This window comes from Pseudophryne corroboree, chromosome 6, assembly GCF_028390025.1.
Source record: "Pseudophryne corroboree isolate aPseCor3 chromosome 6, aPseCor3.hap2, whole genome shotgun sequence".
In the NCBI taxonomy this organism is placed as follows: Eukaryota; Metazoa; Chordata; class Amphibia; order Anura; family Myobatrachidae; genus Pseudophryne; species Pseudophryne corroboree.
The window spans coordinates 745,952,174-745,973,390 of NC_086449.1; the positions used below are offsets into that span (position 1 = coordinate 745,952,174).

Consider the following 21,217-nt stretch of genomic DNA (forward strand, 5'->3'; position numbering starts at 1 on the left):
TGCGTAAAGGGTTAGGTCAACTCGTTCTCCCCGGGGGTAGCGAGCGGAAATGATGATACCACACTCGTCAGCAGAAACAGAACGGGTGTGGAAAGGGGTGAAAAGAATTGAATACCACCCAAAGAATTATGAATTTTATAGCACATTATGTCCAATTGTGGTGCCAAGAGAGGGGTGGTGGCCAGGTACAAAGTACTCAGGTCAGTCTACAAGCTCGGGAGCGTACAGTAGACATAGTAATTTCCCGCCTACCCCCATCCCCTACACACACATGATGCCACAACCACGCTTTTCTCGGCACGCACATATTGATACACAGGCCCTCATTCCGAGTTGATCGCTCGCTAGCTGTTTTTAGCAGCCGTGCAAACGCATAGTCGCCACCCATGGGGGAGTGTATTTTCGCTTTGCAAGTGTGCAAACACATGTGCAGCCGAGCTCTGCAAAAACATTTTCTGCAGTTTCAGAGTAGGTCTAGACTTACTCAGCCCTTGCGATCACTTCAGTCTTTTTGGTGCCGGAATTGACGTCACACACCCGCCCTCCAAACGCCCGGACACACCTGCGTTTTCCCTACCACTCCCAGAAAACGGTCAGTTGACACCCATAAACGCCCTCTTTCTGTCAATCTTCTTGCGATCGGCTGTGCGTATGGATACTTAATTAAATCCATAGCTCAGCAACGATCCGCATTGTACCCGTACGACGCGCGTGCGCATTGCGGTGCATATTCATGCGCAGTAGAGACCTGATCGCAGTGCAGCAAAAATCGGCAGCGTGCGATCAACTCGGAATGACCCCATAGTCTACAATGGGGTATAGCTGCCCCCCTTGTTTGAAGCCGCCACAGCAGCCCGTTTCCAGTGAGCAGTACAATTTGTCCTTGTGTAAGAACTGGTGTGATACAGGATACTAGCGGTCGGGATGATGGCGGTCACATGACCGACACCAGCATCCTGACCCCGAGAATGCTGACAGGGGATGGGGTAATTATTTTACCCATCCCCTGTCCCCTACCCTAACCCTAACACGCCTTAGGGGGTGGCTAGGACTAGGGCACTGGGCTAGGGCTAAGATACTGGGGGTGGAGGCTAGGGCTGAGTGTTGAGGAGTGGTGGCTTTGGCTACCCCCCTCCTCTAGTACCTAACCCTACCCCCCCCCCCCCCCTCACTGAGGTGACCCCGATACTTACCTTCGGGATGCCGGCGGTCGGTGTTCCGGGGCCGGGATTCCGAGTAGTGTCGGTATTCCGGCGTCGGTCACAAGACCGCCAGCATCACGACTGCTGGGATGCTAACCGATCCCGTGAGATCTGGCAGTACATGTGACATACAGTAGAGAAAGATTTTAATAGAACATAATAATCGGTGTAAACCATATGAATTAAACAATCCCAATGGATCTCATACTGCTGTGTTTCCTTCAGCATATAAATTATAAAACATCTGTGTGGATATTTATTTTTCAGTAGGAATAAAGACTGGAGAGGTAAGTTTTTGCATGCACGTAGGAGCTATTGATCCATGGCACATTATATGAAGGAATTGCTGGTAGAACATTGCAGTTTAGCTTGAGTAAGATCCAGATGGTCCACAAGTTTATTCATGTTGTTGATGCATAGTGGGTGGATGAAACTGAGGAGTGATGGCTTGAGTTTGTTACTGGTATAGTGGAGGCATAGAGTGGACATGCAGTATGTGGTGATGACATAATGAGCTTTATTATCAACATTTTTGGACTCTGTATGCAGTTCTGCCTCATCATCATTGTCTGATGACAGTAAGGAGACAACAAAGGTTTTGGCAATGTGGGTGTCCTCATAATTAGTGATCTCCTCTTTACTAATGGCAATCCTGGAACATAACATAGAAACATAGAATTTGTCGGCAGATAAGAACCACTTGGCCCATCTAGTCTGCCCCTTTTTTTTTTTTTTACATTATTTTTATCTCTAACCTTATTTGATCCTTATTTCTTTGTAAGGATATCCTTATGTCTATCCCATGCATGTTTAAATTGCTCTACTGTCTTAGCTTCTACCACCTCTGATGGGAGGCTATTCCACTTGTCCACAACCCTTTCTGTGAAATAATTTTTCCGCAAATTTCCCCTGAACCTCCCCCCCTCCAGCCTCAGTGCATGTCCTCGTGTCCTATTGCTTCTCTTCATTTGGAGAATGTTTCCCTCCTGGACTTTGTTAAAACCCTTGATATATTTGAATTTTTTTTTTTTAAATGTCCCCCCTTTCCCTTCTCTGCTCCAAACTATACATATTGAGATTTCTTAGTCTTTCTGGGTATGTTTTGTGATGTAGGCCATGCACCATTTTAGTTGCCCTCCTTTGTACAGTTTCTAATGTATTAATATCCTTTTGAAGATATGGCCTCCAGAACTGAATACAGTATTCTAGATGAGGCTGTACCAATGACCTATACAGTGGCATTATTACTTCTTTCTTTCTGCTACTGATTCCTCTCCCAATGCAGCCAAGCATCTGACTAGCCTTCCTCATTGCCTTGTTATATTGCTTACCTGCCTTTAAGTCATCTGAAATAGTGACTCCTAGATCCCTTTCCTCCTCAGTAGTTTCCAGTATAGTGCCATTAATACTATATTTAGCTTTAGGATTTTTGAGACCCAAGTGCATGATTTTGCATTTTTTGGCATTAAACTGTAATTGCCAGACTCTTGGCCATTCCTCTAGCCTACCTAGATCCTCAATCATTTGTTTTACCCCAGCTGGTGTGTCTACCCTGTTGCATACCTTTGTGTCATCTGCAAAAAGGCATGCTTTCCCTTTAATGCCATTTGCAATGTCACCAATAAAGATATTAAAAAGCACTGGTCCAAGTACAGATCCCTGGGGTACTCCACTGGTAACATTTCCCTCCTGTGAATGCACTCCATTTACCACAACTCTCTGTTTTCTATCCTTCAACCAAGATCTTATCCATTCATCTTTATGTATGTCATAATAGAAGGTGGGTAATTGTGGTTCTTGTGTTTGCACAAACCCTATCACCTTTCACTGATCATTAAAATAGAACATGACTGACACAGATACAAAATATGTGTGAAACATTTCAAACCCAAGCTTGTGTTACATTACATTACATACTGTATATATGGTTAAATGCTTCAGACTAGCAAAATAGGTTTGTTATAAACAAAGAGCCACCCCATATAAAAAGTGACTTATCCATGGGACGACACAGTGGTTAACATTGTTGTCTGACAATGCTGGCCCAATGGACTCTATCCCATCAGGGCACTATTGGTGTGGAGTTTACATGTACCTCCTTTGTTTGCATGTATTTTCTTCCAGTGTTCCACAAACTGGCTAGGTTATTGTAAGCGTACGTACGTACGTACGTACGTACGTACGTACGTGTGTATGTATACAGTATGGTAGGGAATTTAAATGGTACATTGCAATGTGGCAGGGTAATTCATAATAGTCATATTAAGGAGACACCAGGCGTATGATGTATGCTCTGCACTAACCTGTTATAATCCAATCTGTATTCTATACAATAATATATAAATATATATAGTATGTAATATATATTATTGACATTAGTGATCCAATTACTTCCTTATTATCCAGCTAGACCTACTGAATGCTCCCTTTATGTGTTTTTATGAATACAGGCTTTATTGTACATAGGAGAGGGAACATCACAACAGATGGCAACACTCCAATTTTTATGGCCATAAATTTCATAACCAATACCCCCATTGGTGTAACCATACAGCGCCTTTGCAAACAGCCCAAGCAGTCATTCTGCTTGTGTACCATTTACACCTATGCATTCCACCAGCAAGAAGAGAATGTTTTACCCCCGGGCCCCTGCTACTTACATGTCATCTTACTGCCTAGGATCTGATAGCAATGTCATAACTGTGAAATCCTGCAAATACTCATCTGAAAACATACAACACACACCTATTGGGAGACTGGCCAAGCTGATGACATTACAGTATCACTCGCGCTCAGACAGCGCTCGCAGACACAGAAGTCTTACAAAGCATTTTCCTCTCATTCAGTAGAGTTCCCTCTTCTCAGCATCAGTCACTCATCTCCCTGCCAACATGTGGCTTTAATATGATGCTAATTAACAAACCCCAATTACACACACACACACACACACACACACACACACACACACACACACACACACACACACACACACACACACTCTGTTATGTTACTATACTTGCTCTGTTTCCTTAACACTGTAAGATATAAGAAAATTCCCTCTGTGTTCCACAAGTCATCCTATTTTTTTTTCCTAATTTTTTTTGCAAGATTAGGGTTTCTTATGATATCCACTGACAGTAGATTTTCTTCCAGAGGTCCTGAAAGCATAACCAAAAAAGGATATGTTACTGCATTTGGCAAGCTGCTTGCCTTTGGTTTGTGATGAGTGCTGTCTCTGAGCATGCTTGGGGAATGACAGGCATTTCTGCACTCAGGCTGAGCCCACCTTTCTGCTGGGAGAGAGCTCATTGGCTGCCTGTGAGACTATGCTGAGGACAATGGCGTTTACTGGCTGCCAATTGTAAACATAAGGGATAAGGATTCATTTTAGAGTTGACTTTTTTTTTCTTTCCCTCTTTGAGGGGGGAGTGTCTAACAAAAAGTGAGTTTAATTCAATAGAGCTGTGTTTTAAGCAGCCCCGGAGCCTTTTTTTCCTTGTTGTTTCCAAAAGCAGCCAGTTGCTTCCTACCCGCTGCACACTTTTCCCTACAGAGGTAAGGCAATTGCATTTTAGTTCTTCTGCTGCAGATATATGTATATTGCAAATATGACATTGGTGGACATATGCACGAGTAAAAACAATACTATATATTTATTTATTTTACTTTTTGCAACTGTGATTGCTTTTGTTTATTATTTATTACACCCTGATGTTGTTGTTTAGATTATTTTATGCTTAAGAGAAAAATGTGTTTATATTGCTTTTTAAGCTTGGCTGGTAGGACAAATATGTTTCTGTCAATATTGAATTTGTCATGGAAGTTTTCCCTATAGCATATTAGCATCTACAGTATCTCCTGAAAGTTCTGTCCTGCTTATACCCTGCCTGCAAACAGTTGAGAAAGTCTTTGTTCTGATTTTTATATACGTCTTGCTGTTCTGTGTGCAGATACAGTGTTAGTAGGTAATGGTATACATGAAGCATGAGCATATGCAGAAACAGTTACTTTGTCAGTATAGCAGAAGATTTGGGTGGGTCCTAATAAAGGAATATTACTATCCTTATGTCATGCGGCGTTTCCAAGAAGACAGGAAATAAAGAATGTAAAGCCACTGAGACATGTAGAGGCAGCTCTGTTTGAGCAGCAGACTTGATGGTGGAGGTAGATAGCGTTGTGGGCTGGAATTCCTGCTTATATTTAAGACAATACTGTTTGGGAAAAGAATGACAAAACCTTTGGCTGGAGGCTGCTTATCTTACTGTAGCTATTGTGTCATCCTGATACCGATCTGTTAGTGTCTAATCACTAAACTCATGTCACATTTATGCTTATAAGTATTATGTTCATATTGCAAGTTGGTTATAGAATTTCCAATATACTATATATATTATACAATATATTATACAATATATGCTTGCATGCAATAAGTGCAGTATAGCCTATTACTTTAGGTGACTTTAGATGTACATATCATCTTAACTGTGCCTGTGTGTGGGTTTGTGTGTGCATAAATATATATATATATATATATATATATATAAAATGTTTTATTTCTTGTGTTGATATTTATTTATCTTGAAAAGTTGATATATATATATATATATATATATGTGGATAGATAGACAACTATAGAGATAGAGAGATAAATTTGTGTGTGTGTGTGTGTGCGCGCGTGTGCGTATAACACACATCGATCTCTATCTATCTATCTATCTATCTATCTATCTATCTATCTATCTATCTATCTATCTATCTATCTATCTATCTATCTATCTATCTAGTGCTTGGGATACATTCATTAGAGGAGTGGCACGTTTCTGGAAAGGGCCAGGTTGGTGCTAGGTGCTAGTTGTGATGTTGTCCCAGGCAAGAATCAAGAATCCGGACACAGTGGAAGAACACTGAACCACTGCAAGAGCATCTCTTAATATCAACACCCTGACAGCTATTTACTTTCAGAAACAGCTTCTTCCCCACAGCTGTGTCCAATATGCTGCTGAGCAAAGGGACAACTTGGATTATCCTGTAAAACCTATATATAGGGTGCACATATATCTTTTTATTGGGCAGACCTGCTGAGCAGAATGGTTTAATGTTGGCGCCAGGATGTACAATTGCGACAAGCTGTTACCATTGCAGTTTCCTATGTCAAACTGGAGCTGGCACAACGATTTTATTGTCACAATATAGTTTGTTACTTTATGCACTGTACTTTTTTTCTGCATCGGGTAATTCAGATAGCAATTCTACAGCCCACAATGATCATATAATATATATATATATATATATATATATATATAATTTATCATATGTATAGACATATTTCCCTGGGTACATTAATCATTATACAACAAAGCCATGTTTTGAAAGTACAGAGTGATTTCTGTTTGTATACTGTCAGCCAAAAGTTTTTTAGATTGACTTTTCGTGTGTGATACTGTGTAACTTCATCCCACATGTGTCAAAACAACATCACATACAGATTTATGGTGCCTGCAAGCTGTACACAGGTAACGCTTCAATTCCATGCTGACTGTATTGGTACCATAGAAGTTTAATACAGTTGTGGAAGAAAGTTTAGCGATGTTAAGGGACACTTGGAAGATCTCCTGGTTAATGGTTAAGGGTTTTCGGTCCAGTCAGGCATCCTCCTTTAGATATCTTAGGAATGTCAGTAGCCTTAGGGTATTCCAGATGCTTTACGGATATCATGGAATGCATTGAAACCTATTTGCCAACCGTGGTATCGCTTAAATGTTTGCATCCCTAGTTACATTTATACTATGCTAATCCGTATCACTTTATTTCTAGACTGAGAGGGCACTTGCGCTACAAGAAGAGTTTCATTTATATAAAAAGAATGTAGGATTGTGGGGGTAATTCAGACCCGATCTCTGCTGTGCGTTTTCGCACAGTGGGCGATCAGGTCCAAACTGCGCATGTATATGCACCGCAATGCGCAGGCGCGTAGCACGGGTACAAAGCGGATCGCCGCTCAGAGATGGGTTTGTGCGACGGATTCGTTCGCACGGGCGATCGCAATGAGATTGACAGGAATAGGGCGTTTGTGGGTGTCAACTGTCTGTTTTCAGGGAGTGTCTGGAAAAACGTAGGCGTGTCCATGCGTTAGCAGGGAGGGTTCCTGACGTCAATTCCGGTCCCAGACAGGCTGATGTGATCGCAGCGGTTGAGTAAGTCCTGGGCTGCGCAGAGACTGCACAAGATCTGTTTGTACAGCTCTGCTACACATGCGTTCGCACACTTGCACAGCTAAAATACACTCCCCCTGTAGGCGGCAACTATCTGTTCGCGGCAGTTAATAATCGCTTGCTAGCCATCAGGTCTGAATTAGGCCCTGTGTTACAAGAAATGTGTTATGTAGGGCTAAGCAACTGGTGGCTTTCCAGCTGAACTACAGGTCCCAGCAAGATAATAGTTCTACAACAGTAGGAAAGCTACAAATTGCCTCTGCTTTAAATACCAAATGGAGATTACAGAAGAGGCTTGCACTGACTTGTAGTTAACTATAGATGGATACTTAAAAGTATCAGGTTTGTATAAGATAAGAATCACATGAATAATGATATTTACTAAATCAAGTATGCTGCATCATTGTTAATTACATTCATGTGCAATGAGTAGCACAAAAGCATTCAGCATTTTTCATGATCATTTGGCTTCTGGGGCCAGGGCTGTCATTTAAAGTTCCAGGCCCTGACACTTTCACAAGTCATAGCCAACAGGAGGCGTGACCCCACCCCATCATGCATGTTGGGCTACAGATTACTGGGGGGGGGGGGGGGGGGTTGGGGTTCTAAGCTTCTCCAGGTGGCAATTAACTACTGAAGGCAGAGCACTCACTTAAAGGGCTAATAAGCTAGCTCAGTCATAATTCAAAAATTAAATTGATACATTCCGCATGTACCATTGTAACAGCCGTAGATAATTTAACTGAAATAGCAAAATATGGGGAAGGAGGCAGCAATCTGCTCTAGAGGCCCTTGCACTGCTCTTCTGAGAAAGTGTGGGGGCACACACCCTTGCAGAAATATGCCAGAACCTCAGATGATAGGGACCTTTGGAGTAGATGAATCTGAGTCGCCAGTCCCCACATGTCACAAGCCTGCATAGCAGCCGCTCCAGTGGTACAGTAGTTCTACCACTTGCAACAAGTATAATCAGAGCAGTGGTTTTCGTTCTTGCATTGAAGTATGCCCGTCACCAGATAATGTGTATCAATAATAGCAGTAGCTGCCACTAATTGAAGTGCTAATAATATTTTAATATTTTTTTGTGGAATCACCTAGTGCCCTAAGATGTATATTTTGATCAAATTAATTAAACACCGTAACAATGCCCAGATGGCTGATGCGGTGGGTAAATGGTGTGTTGCTACCTGTTGGTGTGTTTGTGTAGGGTTGAACATGAAAGACTGACAGTGTTCTCTGACTCTGGACTGCGGATCTATGTCACTAGATGGAAATGTTGGGATGTGGTTGTTACGGCTGTTTTGCAAAAAGGAAACGTCACCGACTCTTACAGAGGGGAACTCTGGGGCCTTTACACAGGAGTTTCATCAGCAGAGACAGCTCTGTTTCCTGGTGCTCAGTCAGGGTCTAAGGCCATGTCCGAACAGAATTGAGAGGAAATGACATCTGTAAGACCCTATTATACCCAAAGTTCTTTGTGTGCGTGTTTTATACTCTATGTCAGTGGTTCCTAAGCACAATCCTCAAGGTACACTAACAGGCCAGGTTTTAAGGATATACATACTTGAGCTCAAGTGACTTAATTAGTACCTCAGTTATTTTGATTTAGCCATCTGTGCTCAAACATGGATATCACAAAAACCTGAACTGTTGGTGTGCATTGAGGACCGAGCTTGGGAAACAGTGGTCTATGTAATACTTGCCAACTTTTGTCAGATTTTGGAGGCAGGTCCGGATTATAGGCAGGGCGGCTGAGCAGTCACCAAGGGGCCGACACATTTTGGGCCCCCACACATTGCTTCTACCCACTCAGCAACCTTCCAGGCCTGGCCTGCTCCCTCCCAGCAGCATCGCAGACTCTTTTACTACAAAGCCACCCCCCTACTCACCTTCCAGTCCCGTGTCTACATTTTTCCCTTAGCCCTAGTGAAAGCGCTCTGCACTCAGCTCGCTAGTCTGGCTCTAGACTCTGGCCAGGCTGCTGCTGAGTGAACAGTCAGTGATAAGGGCCCAGCAGAGGGTATGAGCATCACCAGTCATGACCACTGAGACCCTGCAGCAGCTGTGATGGGGGGCTTCAGCTGGCAGCCTGGCACTGCAAGATGGTACCTGGCTGCACAGAGACCACCCTCCCTTACTGTACCACTTCCCTCAAATTAACCCCACAAATGTCACCTGTCATGTGTCGAAACCTGTATTATTAGCACTATTATTCAGTGGTATAGTAGTGGCGACTAAAGCATGGGGGGAGGGTGATTATTACTGGCGGGCCCCACAACTTAGTTGCTCTGAGGCCCCCACAAGCCTTAATCAGGACCTACCTGGAGGGGATTTCCAAGTTACAAGTGCAGAATTTATTTGTGTAATTATTCCCCACCCCCTGCAGAGTAATGCCGCATACAGTGGAATAGCATGAAGGGACGGGGGCGGGGGGTATTTTACATGGGGTTTTGGGGTTTTTTTGTGGGAAAGGGGGGTTCAGAGGAGGCATGGGCACACCTCCTGGAATTAACCACATCCCCTCAATATCACCTAGGCCCCGCAGTTATCTCAACAGTCCTGGATTTGCCTCTAACACAAGGCACGAGAGATAGTAGAGAGCATCAGCAAATGTTTTGGAGGTTTTTTTTTTTAAAGATACCCATATGTTGCAATCACTGGGCATACAACATAGGGATGGCCATTGGAATAGCGCAATAGTTGCTACAGTGCCGCCATCACAACATAGTTTGTAATTGCAATGCAATCATCATTTGTAACCCATCTGATGATTTACTTGTGCACATGAGGAAAAGGGTAATGGGGTATAGGAATGCTGCTGTCTTAATAAAGACAAAGTAAAAATGGCTTACGCAAACTGAGCTATCTGGGTTTTACAGAGCTGCAGACAGAATGCCCTGTACCGTCTGTAGCTGGCTGGGGTATGGTAATGGTGTACAGGCCACGCAATGCATGCATCAAGCGACCGCACCATTCACCTTAAAGAAATATGGTAAACCTGTGTTTGGGGTGATGGGTGTATCTTACTTCATTGCTGCACATGAAGGAAAATGATTGTCCATATGCAGAATAATTTAAGCCCATATGCTTTATAGAAAGTAACAATGGCACTCATTCCAAGTTGATCGTTAGCTGCCGTTGTTCACTGCGTAGCGATCATTTTAAAAAATGGCAAAACTACGCATGCGTATGGGCCGCAATGCGCACGCGTGGCGTGCGGCTACAAAGAACATTGTTGTTTTGCATTGCTTCTAGCGATGATTACATTCGCACAGCCGATCGCAAGGATATTGACAGGAAGTGGGAGTTTATGGGTGTCAACTGACCATTTTCTGGGTGTGTTTGGAAAAACGCAGGCGTGTCCAGGTGTTTGCAGGACCTGATGTCAATTCCGGGACCTTCGTCGCAGCAATCATCGCACAGAATAAGTAACTGCAGGGCTGGTCTTGTTTTTCACAAAATGTTTTTGTACCGCTCGGCTGCACAGGCGTTCGCACTCTTGCAAAGCGAAAATACACTACACGGCTGCTAAAAGTAGCTAGCAAGCGATAACTCGGAATGAGGACCAATATTTCTGCTCTTAGGCAGTGACATCTGTTATATATGTGCTGTGCAGATTATGCTTCATAAATGCTGATTATTATTATTATTATTATTTACAATATTTTGTGGTGGAAGAAACATTTGTATTAACATTTTCTGAATAATGATCATATATCTAATATATATCTTAATATATATGAATAATTATCATATACCAAATATATTTAAATAATAATTACTTTCTTCCACTACAATTTACCTTTATAATATATTTTATAATATAGTTTTTTATTGTATGCTTTTTTGTATGCTTTTTGCAGCAAGACATTGACAAACTAGAAACAAATTTTCTTTTTGATGTTTTCTTTACTCTTAAGCAGTCAATCGCCAATGATAACAGAAGAGCATATTAATCACAATTATTTTTTTTCTGAAGCGTGAAGCCTTGGAAAGGGAAATGTTCCAACAAATTCCAGTGTTTATTTGTTCCTTGGTTACTCGAAAACTCTTCCATATAAGGAAAGGGTCCTGCTCTCCATTCATTAAATAGTAACAATCTTATTCACACTGGTGTCCACATTCCGTGCCCAGCCACACTGCAGTCATTCTAGGCATCTGCCAAGCCACTTACTCAATGTGTTTTCCTATCTAGGACATCAGATTCAGTTTTATACTATAAAATTATGATGTTATTTAACGCAGACTTTGAAACATGCAATTTGATGGCAGATAACAGCCACACAACTGATTTAGGGGTACATGTACTAAGCAGTGATAAGAGCGGAGAAGTGAGCCAGTGGAGAAATTGCCCGTGACAACCAATCAGCACTGAAGTAACATCTATAATTTGCATACTATAACATTATATAGAGCTGCTGATTGGTTGATGGGGCCACTTCTCCACAGGCTCACTTCTCCGCTCTTATCACTGCTTAGTAAATGTCCCCCTTAGTCTACTTTGTGGTCAATGTAATATCCACCTTACGTTAACATAATACCATATTACCAATTCAAGTGCTGCCCTTTTGTGATTTCCTGTCCGTGGCTTGTAGACGTTGAACATGGGGGTACTCATTGGGGGTAATTCAGTTGCCAGCAATCTGCTAACGGACATAGCTGCGATGCTTGGCTGCACATATATCAACCACCTACAATATCGCCGGCATCCTGTACACCTCTACGGGGTGCGAGGCAAAACTTATCAATGGGCGCGATTTGCCATTCCAGAACAGCGAATCACATCCATTGATTTCCCTCCATTGTGTTGGAAAATATCTGTAACATGAATTGGCAAGGGCAATAGCAGTAAATAACAAAATGCAAGAAACTATATATATTTTTTATTAAGCCCAGTGAGGAAAGCTATGGAGGAATGTGTTATGAGTCAAAATGTCTTCCATAGAAATATACAACAAAGTCATTTTATAAAATCTTAAAGCTTAGAATATATATGGTGGGCATAACACAGAGTAATTACGCGTTTCACCATGTCTTGCTTTGGCCACCATGGTGTGATGGCGTGTTTTGCACCATCCCTTAGCAGTGGGTGGAGCATAATGATGCAAATTGTTTGGCAGTGGGTGGAGAGATCATCATTAAGTGTCACCTGACCAGACTTCACGGAGTTCCTCTCCTCATCTGCCAAAGACAAGTATGTTATAAAGAAATTTATAACTTATTTCCTTGAAGTAAGAAAGTGTTTTACACCCATTGTTCAGAAAAAAATTGCTGTGCATTTATTGGTGTTACATTAGTGCTTGTTTATAGTATTAACTTGCAGTCATACGGGGAACTCCCTCGATTAGATCAGCAGTACAAGTAATCTCCGTGAGAGCAGGAAACGCGCTCTCTGTCCACAGGATCTAGGAGGTTCTGTTCTCTGTACTGAATTTAGTAATCCAAGTACAGTCTTGCATGTTATTTTATTTTTTTCTTAAATATAACCAACTAAAAAGAAAATGCTTTGACAAATATAAGCCCTTTTTCTAATCTGTATTTATTGGGAAAAAAATCTTAGAGAATTATAAGTACGCAAATGCCATCACAGTTGCAAATTTGTACACAGCGGTTGCGCAAAAATATGCAAATATTGCACCTGATTAGAGGCGTCTATGAGTCGCTGCTTGCATACAGAGACGCAAACATCGAACTTTTTTGTAACTGTATGATTACGCAGCATGGCCGCTGGAAGTAAGACTCCCGAGCTATTGTAACTGTGTACAGGATCGCAGTCGCAAGCTGTGATGCTCCCCCAAAACAGTCACCACACCTGCGTTTCAGTCGCCATTTCCCTTTTACCTCTCACTGTCCCCCTACTGTCAAATCCTCTATGTGAACGCTGTAGCAAGACCATGTGCAGTACGACTTAGACCCATGAGCTGTACAACTTAGACCCAGGAGCAGTGCGACTTTGTCCCGTGCACAGTGCGACTTTGTCCCATGAGCTGTACAACTTTGTCCTGTGTGCAGTGCGACTTTGGCCCATGCGCAGTGCGACTTTGGCCCATACGCAGTGCGACTTAGACCCATGGGCAGTGCGACTTAGACCATGAGCAGTGCGACTTAGACCATGAGCAGTGCGAAATAGGCCCATGTGCAGTGGCAAAATATCAGTCCACTATATACAACATCGCTATTACATCCATTTTTAAATCAGGCCTCTAGGTCTTGGTGCCTTGAAATATTGCCAGTACAGTACTGTATATGCCTCTTTTTTACTCACAGTGTTAAAAAAACCCATTATGTAGTCTCTCCTGCCAGCCTGCAAATCCTGGTTCGCCATAGTCCTGAATAAAATTTAGGACAGTTTTGTGGCTCTTTTATAAATATACGATGTTGATGAACTCTAAATGACAGAGTAACATCAAAGTAGCCCTGTATTTATATACATTATGCTGGGCGATACAGCACCCTGCACGAGCCCTACCCTTCCCTACCCTCACCACCACTTGTGACATCATGAGGGGGCAGGGTCGCTGGCACCAGGAAGATGGTTGGGTGGCACTGACTCTGTAGCAGCTCTCCAGGCTGCAGCAGGCTGTTCTAGGCCATGTCCAGCATTCACACACCACTGGTTACAGCACTGACTTCCATATGTTTTGTCCAGGTGTAAATTTCCCTCCGTGTCCGAATTTGCTCCTGCTACTGTCAGAACCACATTGGAGGTCATAGGGAAAAAAATAATTGTTTAGAACCACTGATATAGATCTATGTAGACAGAAGACCGTTTGGATGCAGAAGAGGGGGAGATGTACTAAGCAGTGAAAAGTGTGAAGTGAGTCAGTAGATAAGTTGCCCATGGCAACCAATCAGCTACTCTGTGTAATGTTATAGTGTGCAAATGATAAATGTTACTTCAATGCTGACTGGTTGCCATGGGCAACTTCTCCACTGGCTCACTTCACAGTTTTCACTGCTTAGTACATCTCCCCAAGAGTCTATAAAACATTAGAGTTGAAAGTATTTATTAGTATTTAACATGAACAAATGCCATATGTTTTTGCTTTGGCAGTACAATGAGATTAAATCTTTGGGAAAGAAAAAAACATTGGTGATATTGTCTGCTGTAAGAGGAAAGTCTGCATTTGTTTTCCTAATAGGGAAGAGGTCCTTTACAGTATCAAGAAAATAAATTATAGCCTATTCGGTTTGAAAGATGGCAGCAACTTATGACTGGAAGACAAAATAGCCCGGCAAGTTCAATCACTCAGTTCCGTCATATCAAGTAACGCTCCTTGTATGGGCCAGAACTGTAACATATTTGGCTGCAGAAAACAATTCGGTCAGTAGAAAAGCCTTTTTCATATTTCACATAGAGCTACAGTATAAGAATCTTTACTTCCTCCAGATTGGTTCCATATGTTAAAGGTAGGTTCCGTTCAACCTCTTTGTTTCACCACTTTCATCTGGCTATAGCTGTGTAATCTAATACTGTCTTTTCCCCGTATTGTGTAGCAGCAATGGATTGTAAGGGAGGTGTAGCAAAGCTTAGAGAGAGATAAAGTGGAGAGTGCCAGCAAATCAACTCCTGTCATTTACTAAGCCTTGTATGGAGATAAAGTGGATGGAGATAAAGTACCAGCCAATCAGCGTCTAACTGCCATGTCACAAGCTGGGTTTGAAACATGACCGTTAGGAGCTGGTTGGTTTCTACTTTGGGGGACATTTACTAAGCAGTGATAAGAGTGGAGAAGTGAGCCAGTGGAGAAGTTGCCCATGGCAACCAATCAGCACTGAAGTAACATCTATAATTTGCATACTATAAAATTATATAGAGCTGCCGATTGGTTGATGGGGCAACTTCTTCCACTGGGTCACTTCTCCGCTCTTATCACTGCTTAGTAAATGTCCCCTTAATCTCTGTCCACTTTATCTCCATCCAAGGCTTAGTAAATAGACCCCATAGTCTGTAACATGGCAGTTAGGGGCTGATTGGTACTTTATCTCTCTCCACTTAATCACTCTCCAACGTTTAATAAATCGCCCCCATGTTTCTTTTATATCTGTAGTGTGGTCTGGCACCCCGTAACGGTGATGTATATGCAACATGTGATTATAACCCTGCCCTCTCCACTGCAGGTTTTCACTTTTAGGGAGTGTCATTAACGTGGCATTTTATGTGACTGGCACTTAATCAAAGCCGTTGGCTCAAAGAAATGTGCGCCATGAGTATGTACGACGGGATTTGTAAAAAGAGCTACATAGGCCAGAGCTTATGGTGTCTGAATTGCAAAGATTGCTGTACCTTTATGTTATATGTGTATGCCTGCATAAAATAAAAGTTATAATTTTATTCTCTAACCATTATGGCTAATAAAATACACATATTTAGTTTACACAGGTGGGATATGGGGTCTCCCTAAGGAATGGGATATTGGGTCTGGGCCTGGGGGTCATGGACCTCTGTGGTGGTCAGGTACAGTTGGCCTAAGAGGAGAATAACAAATTCAGTCTGGCCCTGGGCAGGGCCAAAACTAGGATTTCCGGCACCCGGGGCAAGGCAATAATTCGACACTGTGTTGTCGGCAGTGTGAATGTAGATATGACTACATACCTCCCATAACCTTTCGCCCTTAAAATAAAGCAAATGTAATAAATTTGGTCATTTAAAGAAAAAAATGCTATTCTCAATTCTTACCTTACTCTACAGCTACTTGGATCGCTGTACTACTACTAACTACACCCAGATGAGATGTAGAGGATACAGGAAGTTCATCAATACCTAGAGAGCAGAGATGTCAGTGGGAGCAGCCATGATGAATCCATTATATCTGTCATTAGCAATACAGTTTCCATGAAAACGGAGCAGCTTTGTTGTGACTGCAAACACGTTGCACCCAGTGGAAATTGCCAGGACTGGCCAAGTTTTGTTCACGCTGAGATGGTCTATCACCACACACGCGGCCCATACACAAACTCCATGCCAGAGACTGATTCACTCTGAAATGTTTGGATCCATGCCTATAAATCTGGTCGGCAGATGACCACTGTCAGCTTGTGTGTGTTGCATCTACAGACCACATGTACAGGTCACTGTGTGCCCTGGTGACTTGGTATGAGCGCCAAATACCCAAATTGTCATTTAGTACATGACGAATTCCTTAAAGCTGCCCACATCAATTGCACTTTCATTGCACAGTTCGTTCTTTTCAGGCTAAATAGACAATTTTGTGGAACGTATATGATTAGATCTTCCTAATCACATTTTAATTAATTTAAAAAAAAAACAGCTCACTGCTACACTTGTCGGGAGATTTATCAAAGCTTGGAGAAAGATAAAGTGGAGAGAGATAAAGTACCAACCAATCAGCTTCTGTCATGTTACATACTGTGTCTGAAAAATGACAGGAGCTGATTGGTTGGTACTTTATCTCTCACTACTTCATGTCTCCAAGCTTTGATACATCTCCCCCACAGTGTACTTCTTGGAGCTATGGCTATTTGGAGCACAAAGGGACAGCTGGAAGGTCATTATTTGAAAAAAACCCAATATATATATATATATATATATATATATATATATAAGTAAACAAGAGAGGCGGCACTCACGGCTGGTAGAATCAAGAGTCAATAATACCACACAGGGCTTTCTTCTAACAATCTATATATATATATATACAGGTTGAGTATCCCATATCCAAATATTCCGAAATACGGAATATTCCGAAATACGGACTTTTTTGAGTGAGACTGAGATAGTGAAACCTTTGTGTTTTGATGGCTCAGTGTACACAAACTTTGTTTAATACTCAAAGTTATTAAAAATATTGTATTAAATGAACTTCAGACTGTGTGTATAAGGTGTATATGAAACATAAATGAATTCTGTGAATGTACACACACTTTGTTTAATGCACAAAGTTATAAAAAATATTGGCTAAAATGACCTTCAGGCTGTGTGTATAAGGTGTATATGAAACATAAATGCCTTCTGTGCTTAGATTTAGGTCCCATCACCATAATATCTCGTTATGGTATGCAATTATTCCAAAATACAGAAAAATCCGATATCCAAAATTCCTCTGGTCCCAAGCATTTTGGATAAGGGATACTCAACCTGTATATATAAAACTTGACATTTGGACAGTAGCTTGCTTTTGTGACGTAGGCACCCACTAGGAAGGGATTTTTCAAAATTCCACCCATAGAGGGGTTAAAAGGGGTGAGATAATTCCCCCCTTGCAGAGGAGAGTTAAAACAGTCCACCCAGCCGGGGCTATAAACAATGCATGGTGCCAGCGATACCAAGTCGCGGAGGGGGAGAACACAATGCTCTGTTCCTGGACTTCCTTGCCAGTGGCAGTTACAGAGCAGTCCATTATTCAAATAGGGGAGCCACATCAACTGCCACCCCTAAGCACTGTCAAACATTGCTAAGTGCGGCTCCCCTATCTGAATAATGGACTGCTCTAAAACTGCCACTGGCAAGGAAGTGAAGCCTTGTAGTTCAGGATATTTTGTGATGAGTCAGTGCTATTTGCCTTTTATATATATATATTTCCAATATAAGTACTTAACCAACCTATTTCCAGTCAGGAGAGGATAGTGTCTCAATTAAGTTAACCTGTCACTTGAATTAAACATTGCCGAACCTCTCAGAGAGCGATAAGAGGAAAGGAGAGATAGATATTTTGACTCATAAATGCATTAAAGGAAAGCTTGATAGTCAGCAACTGCTTATCTGCTGTGTAAAGGGTACCGACAGCTCTCTCAGTGACCTTAAGTGTTGTGCAAAAATCTTTACCTTTTTACCTCAAAGGAGGAGCCCTAATGAGAGCGAGAAGCTAATCAAGGAGACCTAGGGCACTTTGGAATAGAGTCAGCCTACCCCTGCAAACCTTACATATTTAACATATAGCGGGCGGAGCTTGGCCTGTCGTCCCAGCATTTACAGCACTGCGCAGGGCAGCATCAGAGGTGGGATGGAGCAGAGAAGGAGGCGGATTGTTCACCTCAGCATCAGCCTCTTTACAGCATCATTCCAGGGAAGGTCCGTCCAGTGATGCGGCCTAACAAAGATTGACAGCGGTGGGCGGAGTATGTCCTGTTGTAAATCTAATTAGTTTACCAGAAAGTCCTTCAAAATTAAAGTTATACGCACGGAAATACTTTACATTTCGTATCGAAGCACGTGTATTCAGCTAGTAATGTTATAGTTTTAAATGTTTTGAAATAAACCTAAAATGCAAGAACTTTGCCCACCATTCCAGTATGGGTTCTTGTGAAATGCGTGGACTTAATTTGTTCTTTTTAATGTGGGCCCTGATTATGGAGATTTAATCACCTATATAGGAAGTTTACTGTCTGGGAGAAGCCAGCCAGGAGATGCAAGTAGGTGGAGATGGGAACGGGCCGGGTCTTGTGCGTTATTAAGTCCTGCTCCCTCACAGTAAAGTGCACTGATTTATGCATTTTCGCACAGGGGGCAGAGCTAAGAGAACACAATTAGCATAGAATGTCATCATTAGGCCCCTCCCTCTCCCCACAGATTCACCGTTTTTATCTCCCCATTCTGTCCACTTCATTATGAAGTGAGCAAGATGCGGGAGGGGTACCTACGCTTCCGGGGCTGCGGGGGACTACCCAAAAAATTGTGTGGTTCCCGCAGGTTCTAGGACAGTAGGTAAGTATGTATTAAATGCATCCTTTCTTTCATTTGTTTCCTCACGTTGTTATCCTGCTATTTATAAATGTTTGCCAACAGTCAAAACACGGCTGATGCTCTTTACATCTTTCTAAAATGGAAAATGAATTATTCTCCCTGGAGAGTATTTTGTACGGTTTAAATTCAAAAGTCTTAAGCAATCTTCCAGACAAACAATAATTACTCATATATTATATTGCATCTTTGGTTGGAAAGGAAACTAGCAGATTACTTGTTTATCCAAATCTTGGGACAAAAAAGATTCAATGTCCAGTATTTATATTTCCCTAAAAAGTACCGTTGGCTGTTCAGTGAATGTTGAATGAATACTACCAGCATGCTCTTAGGGGCTATTTCAGACCTGATCACTAGCGAGCGATTTTTGCACTGCTGCGATCAGATAGTCGCCGCCCACAGGGGAGTGTATTTAAGCTGTGCAAGTCTCTGAGTAGCCCAGGACTTACTCAGCCGTTGCAAACGCTTCATCCTGTCCGGGACCAGAATTGACGTCAGGAACCCTCCCTGCAAACACTTGAACACTCCTGCATTTTTCCAAACACTCCCAGAAAACGGTCAGTTTACACCCACAAGCGACTTTTTCCTCTCAATCTCCTTGTGAACGCCCGTGCGAATGGATCCTTTGCACAAACCCATCGATAAGCGGATATCTGCTTTGTACCCGTGCGACTGCGAATTGCGGTGCATACGCATGCGCAGTTTAGACCTAATCACCCACTGTACGAAAACGCAACCTATTGATTAGGTCTGAATTACCCCTTAGCGCAATAGGTCAGCTTATACCATGCTGGTAGTACTACCCCAGCAATACAAGCGCCTTTGTATGACTTCCATTGTCCTCTTTGACATACCTGTTTAGAAAAACTTACTGTTAAAAAAAAAACAAGCTGCTTACCAACGTTTACTGATAACAATCATATGCTCACTTACTTTCTGCATTCCTCCTACTACACAGAGTAAAGTAACACACTCCTAAAGTTGTCCCAGATCTATATAATAAGCATGATGGAAAGTATTCCTCATCTCAGCTCTATTCTGTCACCCCTCCACCTGGGCTAAAGCTCTACCAAAAGGCACATTGTGAGTTCAGTATGATTTACCGGGATGCCGGCCGTCAATATACCGACAGTGGCATCCCGGACACCAGTATGCCAACAGCGGGGCAAGTGCAAAGAGTCCGTTTGTGGGCACTCTATGGGGTCGATTCAATTCAGCGACAGTTGAATAGCGCCGGGAGTTAGCTCCCGTTGCTATTCAATTCAGCTCAAGTTAAGTCGGCGAAGGCCCGTTCTCGCCGACTTAACAGGTTGAATTGTCGGGAGAATGGGCATTCTCCAACTTAACTCCCCGCTGCGATCCTGATTCCCGACAGAATCAGCCTCGCTCCGGCCGCGCGGCAGCACTTTTGTGGCATTTCCTCTTTCATCCCCCGGGGGTGAGAGAAGAATTCCCAACAATTGGTGTCACTTGGCGCTGTATTGAATAGTGCTGGGAGCTAACTCCCGCGCTATTCAACTATCGCTGAATTGTATCGACCCCACTGTGTGTCGTGAACACAAGTGGGAATAGTCCTGTTGCGCCAGTATTCCAGCTGCCGGGATTCCGGCGTCGATATCCTGAATGCCGGGATCCAGACAGCAGACAAATGAAATATATACCCATTGTAATACTAGCCCTGTGTCGGTATATGAGGTCTGACAGCAAGTAAAACCCCACTTGAATTTTGGAACTGCTGATATTGGGGGAAAATAAAAGTATATCTTGGTATTTTTTAAATTATATCTCCAATTGATCACGTTATGTTGTAATTGGCATTAATGTTTCCGCCATAAACAGCACAATAATCATGCACACCAGCCAACCAAGCGATGAATGGTCCTGATCCATAATCGTTCACAGCCTGAAGACTGCTGAAAACAGTCTGGACTGTTTGGTTATTAATCCAGTCTGATCCACTCCAGCGTCATTCAGCCAAGTCCATGCAGTGACTGGAGATCTTACATTGCACAGGGGGCCCCATTTAGAGTTGATCGCAGCAACAAATTTGTTAGCAGTTGGGCAAAACCATGGGGGTAATTCAGACCTGATCGCAGCAGCAA

At 42.5% G+C, this 21,217-nt stretch overlaps 1 protein-coding gene across 6 annotated transcripts in view; it reads left to right on the forward strand.

Moving 5' to 3' along the window:
• The first annotated feature begins 4,587 nt into the window (after positions 1 to 4,587).
• The window catches only part of CALD1 (caldesmon 1), a 267,520-nt gene continuing 250,890 nt past the window's right edge, over positions 4,588 to 21,217 (forward strand). For 2 of the 6 annotated variants that reach the window (XM_063928507.1, XM_063928506.1), the window contains exon 1: positions 4,589 to 4,757. The gene's annotated coding sequence lies outside the window, so the exon portion shown is untranslated. Of the gene's footprint in view, positions 4,758 to 21,217 lie in introns of all 6 variants that reach the window. The other 4 variants (XM_063928512.1, XM_063928513.1, XM_063928509.1 and 1 more) reach the window with 3 other exon arrangements.